We start from the raw sequence: 27,036 nt of genomic DNA, 5'->3' as shown, positions 1-27,036 counted from the left end.
TCAAAGTAGGTTTAATATTTAAAGTAATCATTGCATTCACACCATTAATCAAATGAAAGAGAAAAATTTTATGTACATTTTAATGGATGCATAGAGAACATCCAGAAACCACTTAAATATGTATCAATGGTAAGTGCATTGTGGTATGTTAACACAACAGAATACAATTCAGCAATAAAAATGAAGAAACTAGAGCTACATACACACAAGAACGAGTTGTACAAAGATAATGCTGATCAAAGGAAACCAGACACAGAAGAATAAATGTTGTTTAATTCCATTTGTATAAAGTGAAAAAAAAAAAGTTAAACCAGTGTTTAGGATGCATGCTTAGGTGGTATAAAGAAAGGAGAAGGTGGTTATATAAGTACCAGGATAATGACTGCTTTTGGTAAGAGGTATAGGAGGTATAACTGAGAGGGAGCAACTTCTTAGATGTTAATCATGTTCTATTTCTTGACCTGGGTGGGGATTATAGGGATGTGTATTTTGTGATAAATCATTGAGCTGCTTATCTTTGTCTTGTACAGTTTTCTGCACAACTTTTGGCTATATTTCATAGAAAGTCTTTACCAACCATATCCCACTAACAAAAAATAGATGTAGATTATAGTGTCAGAGGTCCATACCACAAATGTGAAAAACTGATATTTAAAGAATCGTTATTCTAATGGCTCATGTTAACAAATACAAAACATCACTTATTTGGCCTTCCTTCTTACTTATACATCAGGTAAGGACAAATTCAGTGTAAGGACATACAAAAAGTAAAAGCTATACCCCATATAAAGGGAAATCGTTATTTAATATCATTTTGGTATTCTGAATACTTCACAATTGAGAGAAAAATGACCTTAGCCACTGAAAATACAACAAAACATTTTGTTCATGCCTTAACTTTAAGAACTGTGCTTAAAACATGAAGCATAAACATAAAACCATAGCAGATAATTCATAGTTAAATTACTGTAATAAATAACTTAGTTTACCCATGTAATTTTAAAAATTAACTGTACCAATTGCATACTTTTCATCTACTTTGTTGTGCAAATACTTTAGCCATTAATTAATTAGTTAGATTGTCACTTTAGAGCTATCAAAACCAAGACGCTCCTCAAGGAATGAACCTGGGCATTATTTTTCTTTTATTACTTCTAAAAGCACCCATCAATAGATTCTTGTTAATGGTTTCACTTAATTTTGAACAAACCAAATCTGAGGCAAAATCTGAGGTAAGAAATAATATTAAGGCAAGGATGGCATGAGTTATGAAAGTCATAGTTGAAAAAGCTAGTATGGAAGGAAGGTCCTATCCTAAGAAAACTCTAAATTTGAAGGAAAAAAAAAATGCTGGTTCTGGAGAGGCACTAAACAAACAGACTCTGCTGGTAGATAGGGCCAACATAGAATTCCACCAGAAACCAAACATTTTGGAAACATATAAGCCATGCTTTAACTGTGTAGAGTTAACTCTAAGAAAGTTGAGGTGGGTGTGGTTTGAAAGAAGAGAAAGTAAAACTGACAGGAAAAGAACAGGAAAGGAGAAAATTGGGAGGCTCTGGAAAGAGACACAGTTTTTGTGAGATTCAGTTCAGAGGGCAGGTACACAGAGGAGTAGATGCTGAGATAGAAAATGATTGTGTGCAAAGCCAAACATAACTCATTCCACACACATACATAGTGATTTTAATGTTTGGCATTTTTCTCCACTCTTTTAGATTCTTTTCCCATATAGGTCATTACAGAGTATTGAGAAGAGTTCCCTGCACTACACAGTAGGACTTTATTAGTTATCTATTTTATATATAGTAGTGTGTATATGCCAATCCCAATCTCCCAGTTTATATCCCTACCCTCCCTCCCCCCTTGGTAACCATAAGTTTGATTTCTACATCTGTGACTCTATTTCTGTTTTGTAAATAAGTTCATTTGTACCGTTTTTTTAGATTCCACATATAAGAATATCGTAAGATTTTTGTCTTTCTCTGTCTGACTGACTTCACTCAGGACTAATGTTTGGTGTTTTTAAAAGATGTCTTCAATTCAGTCAAATGTCTTGTGGAGGAGGTGAGCAGACATGGCACGAATATGACATTCCATCAGTATGACCCTCTTTTTTCACTTTTATACCAATTTTCTCAGAAGCATAAAGATGCAGATCTGACCAAATTTTATCAGCCAAGAGAACTCCCCTCTGCCCCAGTTAATGGAAAGATGGTTTAAAATGGCTCCTGGCAGGGATATATAAAATTATTAAAAAATAGAATAGAAACGAGAACCACTTAGCAGTTCAGGTCAAGCCTTGTAAGCCGCGGAGCAGTCTATCCCTTCAGCAGAGAGATTAGGCAAGCTCTTGGTCCAGGGGCAGCAGAGGGCACTCCAGGCCACATCAGGTTAAGTTGTGGTCACTTTATCTCTTGTTGTTGACGCAAAGTCCCGAGGCCATGGCCCAGGATTTTCCTGCAGAAACGTGTTTACAAGCAGGTCAAGGACTTGTAGACAGATAACCATTAGCAAAACAACTTTTCTATTGACAACAGAGCAAAGAAAGGTGTGTTTGCAGATGAATTATCACTTGCTTCTTAAAGGAAAAGAAAAGAAAAGCTCAACCAAATCACTAAATCCCAGCTTTCTTACCCCAGGACTAAATTCTCTTGTTTTTCCCAGTGTTACATTCATACCTCACCAACTTCAGAGAAATCTGCAGTGACACCTTTTAGCCTTCAGCAATACCTATAAATTATCCATTTGAGTCTTATTGAGATGAAGAAATGATTTTATGCAAGAGTTAAAGAAACCGAACTAAATATTAAGAAAGTATATAAATCTCTTGAGCAAGACTTGGGAGTGCCTTATTGCCTGGGAAGGAGAATTCTCAAAAAACTGCTGACATTTTCTGGTTTGAACATGTGTCATGGCCTTTAGGCTGCAGATATTTTGGGTGAAATTCTAAATTTATAAGGATTGAAGCCAGAAGAAAGGAAGGATTCTAGGACGTGGAGGCAAGTGGAGGAAAAGCAAAAGAAAACCAATCAACAAACAAACAAACAAAAAGATTTCAAATACGGTGATCAGAACTCACAGGAGTGAAAAGCTTAGTTAATGAACACGTTTAAAGCTTTGAAAACTGTAGCCTATTTCAGCTCAGAGCGTGATGTAACTGGTGCATAGAAGCTGGGGAGAAATAAGCCTCTCCTGACATGGCTACTCTTATGCTAAAGAAGGGAACTCACATTTTCACTAAAGGAGAAAAATCTGAACTTGGAAATCTGCGAATGGGTAAATATGAGCTGTCTCATTAGAAAGATACTTCTCAATTAGTTTTCTTTTCATCCCTCTTGCTTTCGGCTCTCAGCCCTCTTATGCACAACCCACACACACACACAGAGTTCTGCACTAGCCAAGGGTCAGAAAGGTTCCTGCCCATTTCTCTCCATAGAAGTCCTGACAATGTGGCATGTGCAGTGTCGACAATGACATGCCACTCAAAATCCCTCCCTTCAGATTGTCCCTCCCTTTAAAGGAGACAGCCAACGTGAATGAAACACTTTTTCCCCCCCCGGGGACGTCTGACTTGCTTTTATTAACCCAGATACAAAGTGCCACTCAGAGGCCTCGGACAGTCGAATTCTTTATTCCCTTTAACTAGCAATTCGTTTGACCCTCAAGAATAGTATTAAAGCTCCATCGTGTTTTATATTTCTTATTTATTTTATGCTCCCACTGCTTCGTGAAGCATGCTTCTAAAAACATTGTCATGTACCGTAAAGTCTTCATATTAAAAGCACGTTTTAAATGGGTTCATCTTAACATGTTTCTGTCACTCAAATTGGAAAACTTTATGCTAGTTCCTTTCCAAGCTGTTAAAGATTAGCTTGATGTAGATAAGACTATTCCCCAAACTCATTATCTGTCTTCCAAATGCACCTTAAGGACTCCTTAATAAAGTCAAGGTTACGTGAAGAGTATTTTACTGAAAATCAGTGAATGACTATTAATAAATTTGCATTACAGAGGAGTTATTTCATCTCTGCCTCTCATCTTTACAATGAATGATCTTTCTCTTTTATTAGGTTTTTAAACAATAAGGCTATTTCTTAATTTTATATCACCAACAAATCAGTAGCAACTGGTTGTAAGCAGCTAGAAAATATCTCCACCAGTTTATAAACAGATGTACGCCATCTATTCTACTGTATACATTGCACAAATATCTTTGACCTCTACATCACCCAAAAATTAAAACTCTGCCCCACCCTGCATCTTTCTTACCAACCTATAAAATACACACACACACGCGCGCGCGTGCACACACACATCCCTTTCCTAAATAAAAACATGAATAGTTCCCATCTGATCATTATGTTTTTAGTTCTGGTAGAAGAAAATTCCAGTATGTATAATTAATATAACAGGTGTCTCTCTATCTCATACAGATCTTAAAGGTACATCGAGTTGCAAAATCAGTAATTCTGTTGTCACCCCTACCTCTACGTAACTGGAACTCCACACAATGTTGTTTCTAGTATTTAGTTTTTCACTAAATCTACACCTTTCCTACCACACACAGCAAATATCACATGTTGCTTACGTAAGAATCACCTCTTTTATTTTGGAGTCAGGGTTTCTAACTACCCCACATTCTCCTGCTTTCTTCACCAGACTCAGGATCCCAGAGTTATTTGGAATGTGGCATTAGAATTTATCCTAAGCCATCATGAGGGTCTCTCATAAGGTAAGATTGTTTTCTCGTGGAATTTTTACAAATCTTCTTTTAACACATACAACAAAGGTGTAAGCAAATCTTTTAAGGTTTGCTTTATAACAAAGAAATGTTTTATCGGTGACTCCTTTCTGACAAACCTGAGCCACACTCAAATCTTTTGGTTGAAACATTTTTACCAGGGATCTTCCAAGCACTGGCTTTCCAGGAGTGATATTCTCACCTTTCTGATGTAAGTCAGATTAAAATCCAGTGTACGTGAATCATCTATCTTTATTGATCACGTCAGCTCAAGCCAAAATCACCATCTGCAGACTTGTAATCATAGCAATAGTGGTGCAGAAAGCCAATGATATAATGGACCATTTAGAGGCTGCTCCATCTTGACTCCTGAGAATTATTTTGGGCCCATAATAACGTTGCTAAAACTATAACTTCAAATACTTGAATAGGAGTAAATGGAATTTTTGTTCCCTGGGCCACACCTTCTCAATAGAGAGACTCTTATACTGTATAGTGCCTTCCTGGTAGCCTGAGTTCCACACCTAAATTTAGAGCCCATAATCTGCAGCTTTTCTAATAGTAGAGGACAAATCTGGCTGCATATTATAGGGAAAAAGGATGAACTAAAGATTTCTCAATGTTTCTTCCATTCCTTTCTTTGTAAAACATTCTGGGATATTTTGTCTCTGTAGTCCTCCCAAAGGAGGCCAGCCTTACCTTCTGTCTGCCTTCTCTCCTTTTTTCCATCCAACATGATTCAGGACTGATGCAGTGGAGGGGCAGAGGCCAAGGAGGCCTACGGTGTGAGCAGCAGGGCAGTGTTGTCCCTGGCTCCAGTTGACAGCAGCCCCTGCCTGCAGCAGGGGGCTTCCAGGGGAGGGGATCAGTACGGCCACTCCAGATGGTCGCCACGCAACTAATCCCAGTGACGGTGGGGGGATCTGTCCTAGTGGAAAAATTAACAATTCACAGGAAAAATGAGATTTAAGAGACAGAGGTTGCAAATGAACCTATAACGAAAAGCCTTCAAAATATTTTTACCTCTTGTAAAAGAGAATCATAAAAACAGCACATTAAATAAATAAAATATCAGTGACATTTTATACATTTTAAATTTGTGATAATGAGTACTGTATATTTTAACTTCCATTTGCCATCTTTTACTTGCTGTAAATTTTCAGGATCTTCCTCTGGCTTCTGTTTCAGTGACACTTGGAGATTAAAAAAAAAAAAAAAAAGAAAAGAAAGTATACCAAAATGTACGTAAAACCGAAAACAACTCAAATATCATGTATATGTTCAGTTCCTTCTTGAATTTATGACTCAGATTTATTGGCTTCTAACTTGAGTCCCAGTGGGGTCTTGAGACCAACCCCTAAATATGAGCTTTTCTTCTGGGCTTCAATTCTGGTTCTGTGATCCATTTTTGAACCGTCTAACAAGAGATGGGAAAGTACAGTGATCAAGTAACACACTTTAGATTTAGACCCAGACCCATCATTCGCTAGCCATTTTGATTTATATAAAAGTGAATAATAAAAGTAGTAATTAAAACAAAGGAAAAATGACACTTTATACATTTTATGCAACTATTTAACCATGTTAACTATTTAACCACTTAACCATGTACGACTCTGTAAAATTAGACATTACTAACTTCAAAAACCTATTGGCGGGGCTTCCCTGGTGGCGCAGTGGTTGAGAGTCCGCCTGCCGATGCAGGGGACACGGGTTCGTGCCCCTATCCCGGAAGATCCCACATGCCGCGGAGCGGCTGGGCCCGCGAGCCATGGCCGCGGAGCCTGTGTGTCCGGAGCCTGTGCTCCGCAACGGGAGAGGCCACAGCAGTGAGAGGCCCGCGTACAGCAAAAAAAAAAAAAAAAAAAAAAAAAAAAAACCTATTGGGAGAATTAAATTAAATTATTTAACAAATATTTGTCCTGTCTCACTCATCATAGCAAACAACTAATGACTGATCTTTCCCATACATACATGCAAACATACACACATACATGGCATATATATGTATGCAGATATAAATATACACAAACACCATTATATGTAATAGTTGAATGATAGCTAGCTATGTGTGTGTGTTGCATATAGTTAGACCAAAATTCTTGATATTGCATAAATATATCACTGATTAATGTCTCACTCAATCTTAGGCAGGATGGTTTGGGGCTCCTGTGGCTTCAAGTACCTCCTAGGTACTTGGTATTGGAATGCTTAATATACTCTTTCAGCACAAATTGCAGAAGGCACAGCTCACAGTAACATTCCTAATAAGCTAGTTGGTATCTCTCTATGATTCAGACATGGTCATTTCTCTCGGTAAATAAATATATATATATATACTTAATATATATATTTATATATATACTTAATATATATATTTATATATATATTACATATATTAAAATATATATATATTCAAAGCATTTTACTTTTAGCTATTCTAGTGAGTATAAAATGATACCTCATTGCGTTTTAAATTTTTGCCTCATGATTAAATATACTGAACACTTTCTCATGTGTTTATTAGTCATTTTCTTATCTTCTTTGGTGAAGTGTCTGTTAAAATTCTTTGCCCATTTTCAATTGAGTTCTTTGTCTTTTTACAGTTGATTTGTAGGAGTTCTGTAAAAGTTCTGGATACAAATTTTTGTCAAGTATGTGGTGTATCATATATCTCCAGTACATAACGGTGTCTTTTGAAGACCCAAAATGACTAATTATTAAAAATTCTATATTTGTTAATTTGAAGGTTAGTGCTTTATGTGTCTGTGTAAGAAATTGTTTTTCATTCCAAGGTTGTGAAAATATACTCCTTTATGTTCTTCCAGAAGCTCTGTGGCTTGGAGTTCATATTATGGGCTTAACTCAAGTTGATTTTTGTGTGTGGAGTAAGATAGGGATCGAAGCTAACTTTTTCTTATAGGCATCAAGATACTCTAGTAATATTTGTTTAAAAGGTTTTCCCATCCCTTATTGAAACTGATCAAAAATCAATTGTCTGTGTATATCTAAATCTAATTATGTGTAGCTTATTCAGTTTGTTACCTACTTGTCCATTCTTAAGACAAAACTACAATACCTTGATTATCATAGCTTTATAAATCTTTAAATCAGATAGTATAATTCCTCCTGCTTTATCATCTTTTACAAAATTGTCTTGACTACCTAGGTCCTTTGAATGTATATCTACACCTTTAAATTAGCTTGTAAATGTGTACAAATCAACTTTCTGGGACTTTGACTGGGATCATGTTATATCTATGGATTAGTTTGGGGATAATTGATATCAACTTTGTAAATCTTCTCAAAAAACTAGCATTTGACCTTATTAATTTTCTATATTATTTGTCTACTATGTCATTGATTTTGGATCTTGTTTTGATTAATTCTTTCTTTTACTTACTTTGAGTTTAATTTGCTTTTGTCTTTTCATTTTCTTAATGGGGAAGTTTAAATTATTGATCTTACATCTTCTTTAATTTGTGCTATAAACATTTAAAATTACAAATTTTTCTGTAAGCACTACTTTCACTATAACAAACAAATTTAATATATTGTGTTTCATTATTATTTAACCTAAAATATTTTGTAATTTTTGCTTGTGATTTTTAATTTTGGATCCATGGTTTATGTAGAGGTTTGCTGATAAATTTCCAAATACTTGGAAAGTTTAGAATACAAAAAGTTTAGAATACAAACCTCTAAGTTTAGAATACAAAAAGATAATGTGGATTACTATTTTTTCCTCTGCCCTACCATTTGAACACTCAGAAAAAGTGCTCCAATTCACCATCACTCAGAACAATGAATATTAATCAATGATATTTCAGACACCAGAATACCCACCTTCCAGGCATGTAGGAATCCCTCAGGCATTTGGGTATCTAACTTTTGGGTGGCAAATACCTAAATGCCACTGAGGTCTCAGTTAGACATAAGAGACATCAAAAGTGTCAGAGGATGTCTGGCCAACTATTGGTCTGTGCCCAGCAGGGACATATTTGCATAGGAGATTAAAGACTTCCTGGAAAATAATTTACCTGGAAAAAAGAATAAACTAAGCACAAACATCATTAGCCAAAAAGAGAGCTTATTCCCTCAAGTTTTCCAGGAGAAAGGATGATCACTCTGAGTCATGAATTTTTTCATGAGTATACAAGGAAAATCTCTAAGGATGCTCATAAGAAATTTAGGGATATGTGCTCATAAGAATATTATTCTGAGTGTGATATTTGTATTTTTATGCTCATAACACTAGAGATACTTGGATTATGTAAAGATAAAGACAGAAACCCTGAAGAAAAGAGTGTTGTATTTGGCTGAACATTAATGTAAACTTCTAAGTTCTAATTAAAACTTGGAAATTAAAAGGTAAATGATCAACTCAAGAAAAATCAAAACCCAAAATAATAACCATTATATTCAAAAAGCTCTTAGGAAAGAATACCTCTTTTAAAAACAAGAGAAAGCATTAAAAAAAAAAAAGTCCTTCACAAAAGAAAATCACATAGAAAATAAACATATCAAGAGTGTTTAAAAATGCCTGGTAGTCAAAATAATGCAAAGTAATATAATAAGAAGATAAGTTATTTTATTTATAAAAATGTAAAACTGTTTTAATGATATATCCAATATTGTGAAAGTCCATTCATAAAGAATTAAGAAGCTTTAAGAAGTTATGTTTTGATTTACTCATGGGAATTTATGCAGCCATACAAAATAATTTAAAAGAAAATGTAATAGCATAGAAGACAAACCTATAGTCTGATGTCAAAGAAGAAGCAAGTTACAAAATGCAATGATCTCATTTAAAAAATTATACTTATATACATCCAGAAGTCTGTAAGGATATATGCATGTATCTTTTATCAATATGGAAGTTAAATTTCCAGGACTCTAATGAATGAGAAAACTGTAATTATATTAAGAGTTAATGGGAAATAAGGGTTTTACTGGAAAACAATAAAATGCATTACACTTAAAGCATAGAAAGTAACCTATGTAGAGTTAAAAAAAACTGCTTTGGTAATTAATCATACTACTGATTTGCCTTCTTCAATCTTCCTGTGAAATGTTATTTTTAACACTGTTTATTGGCTAAAGGCAATGTGTTCCACTAACTTTGTTTTACCTACACACTATTCTGATTTGAATTTTTTTAACCTTTATTAGTGTTTTGTTTTCTACCCTGTGTTTTCCTTTTGTATTGTTTTAACAGATATCAGCAATTTAAATACCCCCTTGGCTTTTGTACACAATCACATTTTGCATGTATCTTCCTATATTTTTATATATATAAGGAGTAGAATTTAAAGAGATCTCATCATTTTACACATATTCAAGGAAATTGAACTGAATGCCATATATGTAAATAGGTTGTGGATTTTTAATTTTGGCATAATAATACAAAACAGTCTCAGCTCAAACCTTTGGTTGGCAAAGCTGAAGTTGGCAAAGAATTATGACATCACAAAATATAAACCATGATTTTCTGGGCAGAATTATAAAGATTTTTTTCCCACTGTAATTTTATGTAATTTTTCAAATTTCTATAATAACATGTCACAATCAGAAAAAATAATGAATGATATGAAAGAATATATATATATATGTATATATATATATATATATATATATATATATATATATATATATATATATACACATAGAGAGAGAGAGACTTGTGGTTAATTGGGGGATAGCTCTAGAAATTTCTTTTGGGGTGCACTAGTTGGCAGTAACAGGGTGGGTTTTTTCCCCTACAAACCAGAAGACACAGAATCTTATAATGTCATTTGGGGGTAATAGAAAGAGAGAAATTTGTGTCTTCTAGCCCTGAAAATATCTTATTTGTCTGGTTTCAAGAAGAAAAGTGCAACAGAATAATTTGAGAAGTCCGTAGCAGTCACGAACATAGGTATGCCCAAATTCATGATGCACTTAAAGCTTAGAAAAATTATTTAACCTGATGCTGGCACAAATGAAGTTTGATGTAAGAGTATGCCAATTCCCATTGAGACTGCCATTTTAAGAAATAGGAATAAAAACCCAAAAGGAGAAGAAAAAAAAAAGGAAAAAGGAAACATCTCTTCCTTGGAAACAAAATTGGATTTTCAGCATTTTGCAGTTTTGAATTTCACATGAAGATGACCTTAAAAACAGTGACCATTAAAACAGTTGTTAGAAAAGTGTTATTTACGCGGCATGCACTTTTGAAATAGAGGTTACAGGAAGACATAATCGGACCGTACAGTGTATAACCTACTTTGAAAGTTGTAGGCAGCATAGCACAAAATGTCCTTACATCACACTTGTCAAGAAACAGAAGTTTTATTACCAAGGAATTTCACTTTTGCTGCTTATTCTTAACACTAGCCCAGGGACTGAGTGGATTTGTTGATCTAATATAGATAGCGATGTCTTGGGTTTGTTCAGATTTATATGGACAGCATCTGGGGATCAGGAATTACATTTAAAATGTAATAAAATGTCTCCTTGCACTTTAACTTACAAATACTATACTTAAAAAAGTAAATATCAAATAATCTCAGGTATCTTTCAAGAAAATGTTGACATAGCTCAAGGAGCTCACACAGATATCTTTGAATCATTTCTAAGTAAACTTAATAAACTCATTTTTGTATTCTCTAGCAGTACAATAAATGATCATACCTGGGAGAAAAAGAGATGTCAAAGTATATGGTCTCATTTACTCAAAAATGCGTGTTTTTCTAGTTCAAAAAAATAAGATATTTTTCTAAAACTATCAGAAAGATCCATTCAAACTAAAAGTAACCATATATAAAGGACAACCTATTACCAAGAGACTACAATAAAAATATCAGTAATCACAGATAAAAGAGCAAGAATGCTCATAGTATTCTCGAATTATTCGCCTGAAGCACTCATATCCTGGTCAGAGTTACCATTAGACTCTGGTGCTCCAGAACAAAGGCACTTTCATTTAATTTATTTTTATTTTATTTTATTTTATTTCTTTTTTTTTTATTAGTTTCTGCTTTATAACAAAGTGAATCAGTCATACATATACATCTGTTCCCACATCCCTTCCCTCTTGCGTCTCCCTCTCTCCCACCCTCCCTATCCCACCCCTCCAGGCGGTCACAAAGCACCGAGCTGATCTCCCTGTGCCCTGCGGCTGCTTCCCACTATCTATCTACCTTAAGTCTGGTACTGTATATATGTCCATGCCTCTCTTTCGCTTTGTCACAGCTTACCCTTCCCCCTCCCCATATCCTCAAGTCCATTCTCTAGTAGGTCTGTGTCTTTATTCCTGTTTTAGCCCTATGTTCTTCATGAAATTTTTTTTTAATTCCATATATATGTGTTAGCATATGGTATTTGTCTTTCTCTTTCTGACTTACTTCACTCTGTATGACAGACTCTATGTCTATCCACCTCATTACAAATAGCTCAGTTTCATTTCTTTTTATGGCTGAGTAATATTCCATTGTATATATGTGCCATATCTTCTTTATCCATTCATCCGATGATGGACACTTAGGTTGTTTCCAGCTCCGGGCTATTGTGAATAGAGCTGCAATGAACATTTTGGTACATGTCTCTTTTGGAATCATGGTTTTCTCAGGGTATATGCCTAGTAGTGGGATTGCTGGGTCATATGGTAGTTCTATTTTTAGTTTTTTAAGGAACCTCCATACTGTTCTCCATAGTGGCTGTACCAATTCACATTCCCACCAGCAGTGCAAGAGTGTTCCCTTTTCTCCACACTCTCTCCAGCATTTGTTGTTTCTAGATGTCTTGATGATGGCCATTCTGACTGGTGTGAGATGATATCTCATTGTAGTTTTGATTTGCATTTCTCTAATGATTAATGATGTTGAGCATTCTTTCATGTGTTTGTTGGCAGTCTATATATCTTCTTTGGAGAAATGCCTATTTAAGTCTTCTGCCCATTTTTGGATTGGGTTGTTTGTTTTTTTGCTATTGAGCTGTATGAGCTGCTTATAAATTTTGGAGAGAAATCATAAATATCAGATCAGAAATAAATGAAAAAGTAATGAAGGAAATGATAGCAAAGATCAATAAAACTAAAAGCTGGTTCTTTGAGAAGATAAACAAAATTGATAGACCATTAGCCAGACTCATCAAGAAAAAAAGGGAGAAGACTCAAATCAATAGAATTAGAAATGAAAAAGGAGAAGTAACAGCTGACACTGCAGAAATACAAAAGATCATGGGAGATTACTACAAGCAACTCTATGCCAATAAAATGGACAACCTGGAAGAAATGGACAAATTCTTAGAAATGCACAACCTGCCAAGACTGAATCAGGAAGAAATAGAAAATATGAATAGACCAATCACAAGCACTGAAATTGAAACTGTGATTAAAAATCTTCCAACAAACAAAAGCCCAGGACCAGATGGCTTCACAGGCGAATTCTGTCAAACATTTAGAGAAGAGCTAACAGCTATCCTTCTCAAACTCTTCCAAAATATAGCAGAGGGAGGAGCACTCCCAAACTCATTCTACAAGGCCACCATCACCTTGATACCAAACCAGGCAAGGATGTCACAAAGAAAGAAAACTACAGGCCAATATCACTGATGAACATAGATGCAAAAATCCTCAACAAAATACTAGCAAACAGAATCCAACAGCACATTAAAAGGATCATACACCATGATCAAGTGGGGTTTATTCCAGGAATGCAAGGATTCTTCAATATACGCAAATCAATCAACGTGATACACCATATTAACAAATTGAAGAAGAAAAAACATATGATCATCTCAATAGATGCAGAGAAAGCTTTCGACAAAATTCAACACCCATTTATGATAAAAACCCTGCAGAAAGTAGGCATAGAGGGAACTTTCCTCAACATAATAAAGGCCATATATGACAAACCCACAGCCAACATCGTCCTCAATGGTGAATAACTAAAACCATTTCCACTAAGATCAGGAACAAGACAAGGCTGCCCACTCTCACCACTCTTATTCAACATAGTTCTGGAAGTTTTAGCCACAGCAATCAGAGAAGAAAAGGAAATAAAAGGAATCCAAATTCATTTAATTTTTTAAAAAAATCTTTGGACCCAAAAACTTCCTCCCCAAATTTCCTTAATGGCAAACCTAGGAAATTCACTTAAGTGGGATTAAAATACAACTGAACTAAAAACAAACAAACTCCATTTTTCAAATTTCAAGTTCTACTTTTTTTTTCATATCTAAGATAGTGTTAACAAGAACCTCCCTTCTCTACTCAAATCTCAATCTATTCCTATTTCTGGTGTGTTTGGATTCACAGCCAGACCACTGAGAATGCACAACTTCACTTAGGAAGGTAGTAAAATGGGTTGGGAAGAAGGCTATAGTTTTATAAATTAGCAGAGTTGAAAACAGAATTTTCTGTTAGAACAGTTAAATGCAAACAACTTTAACAAACCATACTTTGAGAGATGATATATTCAGCCACAGTTTTTAGCCTATGGAAGCTTGCAGCATGGTGAATAAGTGCAACAACAACAAAAAAAACCAAACTTCCTTTATAATATTTGAAGATTTTGTTCTAAATATTCTTTCATTTTAAGTAACATTACATTAATAGAAGATTGTTTACACCCAATAAACTGTTTGTGGCATAGAAAGTTACCTTCTAACACCAAGCTATTGACCACCATCATCATATTTCAGCTAATTCCATTGACTAGACTTTAAAAAAAAAAGGCTGGATATAAAGATTAAAGATTTATATTATATACAATAAAACATAAGCTTACTGATTATATAATTTCCATCTTAGGCTATAGATGTAAAAAGGAGTTTGATAAAGTTTATATAGTCTTAGTTTAATTTTCTCTTAAAGGAAAGAAAAGAAAAGCACTGTTTTTCGTTTTGTGTGTGGGTGTTCTTTCTAAAAAGACATTGAATGGTGTGAATCTTTGTGTGTAAGTGTGTTGGTGTTTGAGAGAGAGTGAAAACAAGAATGAGAGGGAGAGAAAGAGAGAGACAGACAGGAAGTTTTCTTAGATTTTCTTTAACGCCAAGCCTTTTTCAAAACACTCCACAAAATGATTTTTCATTCTGCCACATAGGACTGGGAAACCCCACATACATGGTATATGGCTGAAATCTGTGTGGCTTAGAACACAAAAGCACTAAAGTAGGGCTTCCCTGGTGGCGCAGTGGTTGAGAGTCCGCCTGCCAATGCAGGGGATACGGGTTCATGCCCCGGTCTGGGAAGATCCCACATGCCATGGAGCGGCTGGGCCCGTGAGCCATGGCCGGTGAGCCTGAGCATCCGGAGCCTGTGCTCCACAACGGGAGAGGCCACAACAGTGAGAGGCCCACGTACCGCAAAAAAAAAAAAAAAAAAAAAAAAAAAAGCACTAAAGTAGCACATTTTTCAAGTGGGTCCTATCACCTCTGCACTGAGGACATTTCTTTCAATATATGGAACCAAACATGGAGAATTTGGTAGCTAACTTATTCCTCTGCAGAACTCCACAAAATGAAATAACTTCTATCTCTAAATGGCAAGCTTCAGGTTTCCATCTGCTATGGGTACAGTTGGCACTTGGTATCTGAGGTTCATGCATCCTATTAGTTCAATGTGTGCAACAATTCCCTCTGCGGTTGGTTGCATCTGTGGATGTGGAACTCGGGGATACCGAGGCCGACTGCACTATGCCATTTTATATAAGGAATTTGAGCATCTGTGGATTTGGGTATCTTTGGGGGTCCTGGACCCTATTCCCATGGATGCCCAGGGATGTCTCTACTCTGATGACACCAAAGAAGCATTCTTATTTTTGAGCACCTTTTGAAAACTTAAATAAACATAAATTACTTTAATATGGTTAAATATTTATTTGGAAAACATGTCTTCCAAAGGCTTGTTAAGCAAGTGACCACTCTAGGAGTGAAAGGAAACAAGGATGCCAATGTCACCTTGCCAAGGACATGGATTTCTGCTAGGCAGAAATAAGTGCCAATTCCTTTCTTTTATTCATCTAATTTTTATTGAAATTCAGCTACGTGCCAGGCACAATGCTAGGTTCTTTTCAATATCAGACAGGAGAAATCTGCAGAATCCACTTAAAGTTCACATCTACTCAGATAAGAATGAAAAGTAGATTTATGATAATTATCCAATGGGTATAAGGATGTATATCCATTAGTTCATTTTTGCATAATTAATTCATTCAAACTATTCATTCAAACTGTTGATTTATTCAAAAACTCTTGGAAATTCCTATGTCCCTTGAAACAAGCCTACTTTCCTAGGGCAAAGCAAGCCATAGGATCTCGGCCTGTTTGTTACTATTACCAATGTTGTGGACATGATTTTTGGTATTCGCTGCTATCAAGATGGACAAGATGTTAAAAATGTCAATCATGACCTAAGGGTAAGACGGGAATAAAGACACAGACCTACTAGAGTATGGACTTGAGGATATGGGGAGGGGGAAGGGTAAGCTGTGACAAAGTGAGAGAGTGGCATGGACATATATACACTACCAAACGTAAAATAGATAGCTAGTGGGAAGCAGCCGCATAGCACAGGGAGATCAGCTAGGTGGTTTGTGACCACCTAGAGGGGTGGGATAGGGAGGGTGGGAGGGAGGGAGATGCAAGGATGAAGAGATATGGGAACATACGTATATGTATAACTGATTCACTTTGTTATAAAGCAGAAACTAACACACCATTGTAAAGCAATTATACTCCAATAAAGATGTTTAAAAAAATAAAATAAATAAACTTGGTTAGACTAAAAAAAAAAAAAAAAAGTCAATTATGTTATCATGTCCAAAACAGTCCAGCATGTCAACCTGTTAGTGGTAGCCCAACATCAGCAGCGTTTTCAATTAATTTAACTTTTAGCATAAGATTTATTTTACTTGAATAAATTTTTCTAAAAAAGTAGCCATCAAGTTTTTTGCATGAAAAATTGAGTGAAAAATACAGTTATCAATATATTTAATGCAGTATCGTTATATTCTGGGTGTAATTTTCATGAATATGTTTTATGAGGAGATAACATTTTTCAGATTGTTGCATTTGTGTCCCCAAAATAATTTGAAAAATTATTGTTTTACAAACTCTCTTCTTTTTTTTAAAAGAAATAAACTTTCAGAAATGTTCAGTAGCCTTCTCATCATTCCTTAACACTTTCTTAAACTGCTAGTCCTAGATTAGAAAAATGTTAGTATCTGGATAATTTTTCTCTTCATCCCAGGGACCAAATTACAACCTTTCAATCATATTGAAATCTTTTCAAATTCCAGCTTTGTATCATATGGCATATGTGACCATAAGCACCTTTCTTAGCCTCTCTGAGTCTCAGCTTCCTCATCTGTAAGACGGAAATATGAATACCTGCCTTCTAGAGTTGTAGTGAGAATTAAATAAGATAATGTGTATAAAGCAGTTAGCATGATATCCAGCCCACAGTAAAAGCTCAGTATGCAAAAGATGGGTAGGTAAACATCAGCAGCACTAATAGAACTAATGACCCCTAGTTTCTACAACTGTGAAAAGTCAATCCTCAAATTACTTAAAGGCAAAAGTGATGTTATTTTCTAATTCTTTGAGTGCTTATATTTATATATGGTATAATTCACTATTGTTGACAAATACTAAGCTCTTCTTCAGCACAGCCCATTGGACTTCCCTGATCACAGGAAGTTAGGTTAGGCTCTGTGATTACTCTGCACCAATGAAATAAAAGTGAAAGCCATGTGTGCTCCCTTAGGAGTAATGACAGTTGCTGATTCTTGGTGTTGAACCCTTCATTTACTGCGGCAGTCATTGTGGAAGCAAGTGACGATATGAAGGTGCCACAGAACAAAGTGAACTGGATGGCTGAGCCAGCATGTGGAGAACAAACTGCCTAGAAATCTCCTGGACTCCCTGGCCAACTTTCAATGAAAAATAAACTTTGATTATATGATATTAATGATATCCTGAAATTGTTTGTCACTGCAGCCTAATGTAGCCTGTGTTCACAGAGAGATAGACAGAGACATAGTAAAGAAATTACATAAAAATAATTGTAAGGTTCCCTTGCTTTGTTAGTATTTGTACTGTTTAGATTAAAGAAAAAAAAGAAAAAAGACCAAAGCCCCTTGTTCCCTTCCTCTTCTCCCTGCTCCCTCTTCTACTCTGCCCAGAAGCCACTTGCCTTCCCTCTAAAAGGCAAACTGGAAAAAAACATGTCAATCAATAGAAAGAATTCGGGGAGCTGAATGGCTGTGCCAATTCAATATCAGCTTGGTTTTACCGTTGCAATGTATTGGAACTTTGACCTCAAAATATTTGTTGATATGGTAAAAATTAATAGTAGATATATTTTAAAACTTACAAAATATTAGGAGTAAAGGGAATGATAAGAAGAGACACTTGGTACTGAAGTGTCCTTTTGATACAGGTTTTATTTTCATCTTAGTGTTGACAAAAACTTGTGATCCATTTACCAAATTCTCAGGCCTCCTGGAGAGAATACTGAAACTCAGGAACTTAACGTGATTATTAAACAATAGATCCAGAGGAAACAAAAATCCAGAGCCCATCTTCTTGCCATTATACCTCAACACTTTTACCTTAAAAGAAAGGTCATACAACACTTTATCGTACAGAGGAGAGACATGGCTTCTTCTTTACTAAGAACTGATCATTTACTTCATTCCTTCTGCTGATATTCTGTCTTTTTCCATAGGATTTCTCAGTTTTGATCCTTGCTTTTCTCTTTGCAGGACTATTGGAATAGAAGTCTCATACTGTGGCTAGAATGGACATTCATTGCCAGACTCTCGGATTTCAATGCCAAGTTTATCTGTCTATAGCTCTCTAAATTGCAGTCTTTTAAACCTTGTTTATTTAGCCACCCATTCCTTGGATTTTCCAATGCCAGGTATCTGCTGAATTATCACATAGCTGATGCCACCTTATTCTCTCTGTTTGACAGGGAAACTGCCTGATGTGATCCAGCCTTTTATTCTGAAAATATAGCAGTGGCATTGAATGAAAAAAGGAAACTGTATTGTGATATATGCTTAAGCCATATTGAAATGAAAAGATAGATAATTCTAAATGTGTAAAATAATATAAAAGTGCTCCATCTATATCTGTCTTTTACTGATAACACAATCTGGAATCAAAAATCATCAACAATTTAACTAGATTAGCAGAATTGGTTAAAGATTTGGAATGGAAATGACTTTTTAAAAATAATATAAATACGAAGCAACCTGAAGTGTTAAATAAAACTTGAAACAAGCACTGATTTCAAGAAAATAAACTAAAAATATAGGTACATAATAGAAATAGCTTTATATAAAAATGAATCTATTACAGAAATTAATTTGGGAAGAATATAGCTCTAAGGGCAATCAAAAATGTATTTATTTCCCCCAGCAATTTGATATGTAAATTGTGCAGACAGCCTCAGACACAGCCCCCTGCCGCTTTGGTAGAAACCCTCTTCAGATTAAAGCAATGTTCTAAGCCTACAGATCATCATAAAGTAATGAGCTGAAGATTATCCTTATAGTAGCTAAATAGCCTGTTTCCTTATTTCTTAACGTGTCTCCCCAAATCGTGTGTGGCAGACACTATGGGCTGACCAAACCCTGATTCCAAATCCCATGCTCCTTGGTCCTTTTCCCATTTGAGGTGGCCTTAATGCAGAGTTTTAGCCAGTGAAGTGGAGGCAGGAATTCACTCTGTGTTTGCCCAGAAATCTTTTTCTTTCTGAATACAGGGACCACCATTTCTCATTCCTCCTTACTCCTGCTATAATCCAGTGTTGAGGGTTGGAGTTTCAGTGGTCATCCACTACCTATCAGGGAATAGCCATGACCTCAGCTTTGAAATCATCGAGAAGTTGAGCTATTTGTATTACTTATTGTATAAGAAAAAAAAATCCCCTAATTTGGAAGCCACTATAGACATATTTGCTGTTACTTGTAATCAAGGTGTTTCCTCATTGCTTCAAGTGTCTTAACAATATTTTACTCCCTCTAAGGACATTTTTACAAAATTCTCAAATAATCTTCTATTTTATCCAATAACTTATGATTATTTGATCTGATAGATTACTTGACTTGTGTAAAAACTTGACTGATTCTGAGGCAGACGTCATTTCAACAATCCCTTTTCTGATCATACTACTGTAATTATTGCTGAGTATGAATCTCCACCAATTTCTACTAGACTAGAGAATATCACTTGTCAACGTACAATCCGATTTTCTCAAATTAGAGAATAGACTTATTCTCCACAGCTGCTTAATCATCCTACTTCCCTGAGATCCAGGAAACCCATAAGCTTTCTTTAAGTAATTGATTGACAGTACTGTATTTCAGTACATACTATTAATTCAGCCTTTTCAAGGTTGGTGTAGTTACTAAATCAGAAGCTTCATGATGATACCATCTTAAGTTCAGACTTGTAAATGCTGCATTCCATGCCCTTAAGATCCTCAAAAATAAGCCTTCAATCACATACACACACAAAAAAACCCACTCCCCTGGAATATGGTAGAAACAGGGAGGATATTTAAAAATATCCTTACGTGTGTAGCTTATGTGTGTAGCTCTTTTGGACTTCTACATCATTGTTTATTAGAGGTATGGAAAATAACTTTTGCCATGTTCATGACTTCAGGCAATTTTCTTATTTAACATGGGACAGTTATTTTGTTGATGGAAACAATGGGCTCGTATTGTTAATTCAGATAAGGTCAGAAAAATGATACTTGAGTTTATGATGAATATCAAAAGTTAAGATGAAAAACTATTCTACAGATCTAAGATGGAAAATAAGAAACTGGACACTAATGTTTTAGAAAATTTCAAGCAGAATTTTGAGCTATCAACTAAAAATTAAACAAAAATACGGGTGATTAAAATTAACCAGGTAAGAATCTCTATCTCTGTCTGGATTGATCTATCATCTATCTATCTATCTATCTATCTACCTATCTATCTATCTATCATCCATTTACCTATCTTATCTACCTGTTAACAGGAGCGTAAAGGAAACAAATCTTTTAAAACACAGTAAAATTCCATTTTAGTTTCAAAATTCTGTGGAATTTCATTAAATCATGATTAATGATGGATTTATAATATTCTCTTTTTTTCTTGGGAGCCAAGACAAGACTAGGCACTCATTAGTCCCTGCCTTGGACACATTTGAGGAAGACATCAACTGATAGGAAACATGGTCTCTACTAACAGGGAAATTATAAGGTCCCCAAACTCTCATTTAATGAGATTCCATTACCCTTGGGTCATGTGCAGAATTTAATAGATTGTGACTTACCAATTACTAGATGTGCCTTGCAACAGAACAATTCTGTATTCTGTGTTTCTCTATTGATATATTACCATGAAAATCCAGTCTTACTAATGCACAGTGCTGCTAAAATCAGGAAAATTAAAATTGAAAAAAAATGCAGAAAGTTATGTTACTCTGAGAAAAAGTTTCCCCTTATATGTTCTTTTTCTGTGCTTGCCCATTTGTATGCAGGCATACATTTGCATTTGTAATCATTTTATAGATATAATTTTTGTGTTCATCTTTTTAAATTTAACTTCCATGAGAGTCATTTTCTTACATTGTTCTGCATTTTCTCATTTCTCTTTAAGGCAAGTTCTACAACTCAGAATTACTTTCTGGAACTGAAAATATCCTTCTATGGTAGAAGTTAAATTTTTCCATATTTTTCCCTTGCCCTTACCAACATTTTTGATACATTGCTTTATTGAATAGAGATAGTTATTCCAATAATAGACCAACAGGTATTTTAGACCTATTCCAGTTTGGGTAGTACTGTATCTAATTTGCAGATACATATTTTAAAAGAGATAGGAAAATTAAAGTAGGTACAGATGTAAACAATGACAATGATTAAAGGGTGGGAAAATGGAACCTCTGAGGAAAGAAAAAAGTGGATGAGAATATTTTTTCTTCAGAAAAGAAAACCAAAAACTGAGGGGTAGCTTTATAATGTTCTTAAAGAATGTGAAGAATTATCACAAGAATGAATGTTTCTAGTTTTCTTCCATTTTGCAATAGAACATGCAAAAATGGGTTTAAATTGTGATTGGGGTGGGCATAAAGATCCTATGATAACATACCTCTGGGATAGTGTTCTGAGAAACAGTCAACCAGGAAACATTTGAGGGGTATGCAATACTCAAGTGTTTCCCACCTTGCTAAAGGGGATGTGTGTTGCCATGTGTTGATTTTATAATGAGTGGTTCCATTATCCCTTTATTCAGGACACTGCTTATTTTCCAGAGGGTCCAGGATCTATTCTCAGTAATTATAGCCTCAGATTAATGTATCAATGCTGCAGACACCCAATGTTGCTATGAGGTAATCTCACAATGGATACCAAGCTAGTGCCCCCCAAAATATTTGGTCTTCAATCCCTACTCATTTACCTGGAAGTTTGGGTGCCTTTGCGTGCCAAGATCCCAAGAACAAAGAATTCTACTTAATATTGTTCTATTTCCCCACCATCTCTCTTCTGTTTTATCCAGTCTAATCAGCATATTCAGCCAGCTGCTTAAATGTATATTCCACCAAGGAAATGTTTTGGAGATCTTATGATAGGAAAAAATACACCAACTAGGTAATTTTCTCATATGGTATAATTTTTTAAAGTAATTATAAAATGTACTTTTATGAAAATTACTCTCTTGGAATCATTTCTTGTTTTCCTTATTTTTAATCCTTCGTATTATCTAAGGTCTCTAATCTTATCCACAGCTGCCTTCCCACAGGGAAAACAATCTTTTTGACAGAGATCTATGACTTCTCCTCTTTAGTGGGTCAAAAATTGTTCTATTTCTGCACTACAATTCTTTAAGTTCTTAAAAGCAGTAATTATCCCACTTATTTAGAAAGGCTCCATTTCATAACTATTTACCATACAGACTCTGGACTCAGACTCCATGAGTTAAAATCCTGACTGGAACACTGAGTGGTCTGGCGGCCTTAAGAAAGTTCTGTCTGTGACTTAGTTTCTTTAATTGTCAAATTGAATTCATAGTAGAACCCATTTCCCATCATCATGGCTCTGGGATGATAATCCACCTTCCTGAGTTCCCATATCTTTTCTAAGCAATGTTCTCTATTCTTACCACATCTACCCCATTATAAAATTTTCTTTTCTGTGTCCACCACTAAAAACAAACAAAAAACTATATTCATAGACTGTGGTGATTTATGATCAGGATGTCCATCACATATTGAACAAATTTTCAGGTTTACCTCATTTATTCTCTCTTCTCTGTCCCATCACTATAAACTACATCATCTGCCCCTTGACATCAAGAAGTCCTATTTCATCAAGACTTTAACCAAACATAATCATTACTATATTTCTCTCCCTGGGAGAATTTCAGTGCCAGATATTAAAATAATAATGCTGTCTCTACCTCATTACTTTAGGTTTGAGCCTTGGCTCAGCCTCTCTGTGGCTTTGTGGCTCTGATCACATCACTTCTCCTCTCTAGACATTGTTATTGATATCTTGACCTGGAAAGCAAGAATTATAACACACAAGGTTTTAAATGGGTTAACATAATACATGTAAAGTGCTCAGCAGAATATCTGGCCATGGCACAGCCATAATAAAGTTTTAGCTAACCTATCCCTGAATTCACTGAGTTAATATAATAATAGAAGCTTGGGATTAACATACATACACTAGTATATATAAAATAGGTAATCAACAATGACCTATGTAAAACACACGGAACTCTACTCAATATTCTGTAATAACCTATATGGGAAAAGAATCTGAAAAAGAATGAATATATGTACATGGATAACTGAATCATTATGCTATACACCTGCAACTAACACAACATTGTAAATCAACTGTATTCCAATAAAATTTAAAAATAAATAAATAAAAATAATCATCAAATTAAGTACATGAGAATTTTATCAATGGTAAAGCCCTGACTGTTACTGATAATGTCTTGACCATTGTTGGAATTTACCCCCTTTCCTGCTTGCATCTTTTTGCTTCTGTTGAGCTTGATTGTTGTGAAATTTGTGTAAATCTTCATGCTTCAAGTAGATTTGCCAAAAAGAATTTGGGACGCTTCTGTTTTGCTGAGTCTCTGACCAGCCTTTGGAAAAGGAGCCTTGACATACCTGCTATTGGGTTCTCTCTCAGACATAATAAAGTTCTAGATAAAGACTGGAACTACCTCACAAAACACAGTGCAAAACACACCTTCATCTGTTCCTTATAAGTTAATTAATAACTCAGTAAATGTAATTAACCTAACTTGGACTTGTGAAAGTACTGGGCTTCTATCCCTAAATTAGTCTTTACTCAATTTGAGATGATTGCAGATTAGCAAAGTGAATTTAATAGGATGGAGGGACCAGTGAAGGGGGCTTATTGTGTCCTGCTACCTCCCGATATTAATGATCAAATATTTAGGAGAAGGTGAGTAATGTCCACAAGACTTAAAGGTAAATCTTGATGGTGTTAGGCTGGGTCTACAAGGCATGTTGTTAAATTTCTTTGAGAAACAAGGGGAAGAAAAATGTTGCTTGATATAAATTCCTTTTTTTTGTGTGTGTGTGGTACACGGGCCTCTCACTGTTGTGGCCTCTCCCGTTGCGGAGCACAGGCTCCGTACACGCAGGCTCAGCGGCCATGGCTCACGGGCCCAGCCGCTCCGCGGCATATGGGATCTTCCCGGACCGGGGCAAGAACCCGTGTCCCCTGCATTGGCAGGCAGACTCTCAACCACTGCACCACCAGGGAAGTCCTTATAAATTCCTTTTAAATAGGCTTGATTTGGCTGTGATTGAGAAAAGAAAAAAAATGCACTAGAAAGTGAAAAACAAACAGTGGAAGCTGTATTTTAAAAGAAAATTTCTGCTTTAAAGGCATGTTTATAGTATCAGATTAACTTAACACTTATCATGAGCTAAAAGTTTTTGTTAATGATTTCTGGTGTAAACTTAAGAAGGAAACCTATTCAACAGAAATGATTATTCTCAGGTTAGAGATGAAAGACTGAAGACCTGGTAGGGAAACCAATCAAAAAAACAAACAACAACAACAAAGTCCCATTATTTTGATGCGTAGTCCAGCACAATTCAGCCAACTGCCCTCCTTCTCAGTTTCCACATTTATCTCCAGTCACAACTGTGTCCTTGACTGTGATTATCAGCAGTCTCAAGAAATGATCCTAGAGTAAGATCCAACAGTATGGAGCAGTATGGAGATACAGAATGCGATTCCTAATTCTTTATAGGCATCTCATTTAAATGGGCTTACACTTTGGACCATATATGGAGTGTCCAAATTATACACTAATGTGTCTGGAGTATAGTAGATGGATAGCAAGTTTTATTGAATTATGATGTACAACCTTTACAATTTCATCTATCTTCTATCTACCTTAAAATATGGATTATAAATATGCATACAAATTTTCATAAATTAAAAAAAATTAAATAGGAGGAAACAGTGTAATTCTGACTCCAAAATACATTATTAATTTTCTTGTATATGCTTTAATTATATTTTACATATATGTATTTTTAAACACAAAACTAGTTTACATTATATTTTCTCTTTTAAATGAGCTATTTTCACTAACTATGTCATAAACATTTCTCCATGTCATTAAATGATTTTCTCTGGGGTGATTGTTAATATAAGCAAGTTATTGTATGTTTTCTTCATAAAAGTTAACATTAGAGGCTTTCTTTTTTTCATTAATTGCTTTCAAATTATCAAGCATTGTAATGGCTGGGAATTATCATTTTTTTAACTTATTTAATTATCAGAGATTTTAAACATTCATAAAGTAACCAAGTTTACAACAGGGTTAATATCCAGGGTGTGTGTGTGTGTGCATATGCTAAATTTAGCATCATCAGGATTATGTATATTCTGAAATGAATTGAGAATTTTCCCATCTTTTTATCTTTCTTTTACTTTCTTATATAGACCATGATTTTTCATATTTCTTGATAAATTTGAAATAAGCCACCCTTCAAACAATCTTGACTATGCATTTTTTTAGTCATTGTTTGTCACATTGCTCTAAAGTTGTTGATATATTAATATTTATAACTGCAATTTCGGTAACTTTTACTTTCTCATAAAATTCTCTGTTATATTGAGGTTTTCAAATTTATTAATATTGACTAATAAAATTTAAAATGTGTATTTTTTCTTTTCAAAAATTTCCCCACTATGTGTTTATTGTCCCTTTTCCATATATAATTTTACATATTTTCACCTTTCATTTTTTAAATTACAATTTCTAGAGAGCCTTTTACAGCAAAAACGTCAAAATCTATGATCTCTGAAACTTCTCCTTTATAGAATTTTGAGGTATTTTATCACCAATGTTATATACATTTTGGTAAATTTTCCAAGGAACCTGAAAAGAAAAGGTACTCTCTGGTTTTGAAAAATATTTCTCTATTAAACTTTCCGATTTTTCTGTTTCTTTTCTCTTTTTTCTTTTTGGACTTTTTATGTCCCAATTAGTTGGTTCTAAGTAATGTCACTGTATTTTTAGTGGTTGCAATTATGATTACCCCAAATCTATTGGAATCTATTTTTGTCTAATTATGCACATCAAGTTTGATGGAGTACATATTCAGAAATTTAGCATGCTTTTGCATCTTTTTCCCACTTCTCTCTCCAATTATCAGTTTTTATTTGCATAAACTGGAAATTTCCCAAATTATAATTAAGAAATCATTACTTTTACATGATTTACGCTTAATTTTTTTCAAATGTTTTCTTATGTAGATGTTCATTCAAAGCAAATCATTGAATAGCTCAAACTTTCCATTGTAGCAATCTTTATCTTGATTCACCTCTGAATCATCTGAGCTACATCTCAAGTTTACCTTCTTCTCCCCTGAATTTACTGTCTGCTGAATTCATCAAGTCAATACCCTTCTTCCGCATACATTATCTTTTTATAGAGGATTTTTTCTTTAGTAGCTCACCCTTCCTCCATACTCAGCTGTCTGTTTCTTATCGGCCTCTGCCTCACAAACACTACTCACCTCTCTGGGTCAAGAAATCTTGTTTCCTTGTTTTCCCACAGGGTCTGTAGCATTACCTTCTTAGGTATCTTGCTTTCTCATGGGAGAAGAATTGTGACTCACACCTCTTTGATTCTCTTAAGCCCTTCATTCTTGTATCGTTTGCCCTTCGCTTACAGAAATTCTTCAAAAGTCCTGTTAGGGAGCTATCACTTCCGTAATTTGGAGTACTTCTAGCT

At 35.0% G+C, this 27,036-nt stretch overlaps 1 long non-coding RNA gene across 2 annotated transcripts; it reads right to left on the bottom strand.

Annotated features, from left to right (window-relative positions):
* Positions 1–27,036, bottom strand: LOC308614813. Of its 2 annotated transcripts, none has more exons than XR_014015437.1 (3): positions 26,819–27,036; positions 5,444–5,672; positions 1–2,460 (listed from the first exon to the last, which is right to left on the bottom strand). It is a non-coding gene; the product is annotated as an uncharacterized lncRNA (long non-coding RNA). The 2 variants fall into 2 exon arrangements; XR_014015438.1 differs by lacking the exon at positions 26,819–27,036 and adding an exon at positions 6,625–7,079 and having other exon boundaries at positions 5,444–6,392.

This window comes from Mesoplodon bidens, assembly GCF_964165515.1.
Source record: "Mesoplodon bidens genome assembly, chromosome: 3".
Taxonomy (NCBI): domain Eukaryota; kingdom Metazoa; phylum Chordata; class Mammalia; order Artiodactyla; family Ziphiidae; genus Mesoplodon; species Mesoplodon bidens.
Note: the sequence above shows the minus strand (reverse complement) of the source record. Positions and strands in the feature narration are given on the sequence as shown.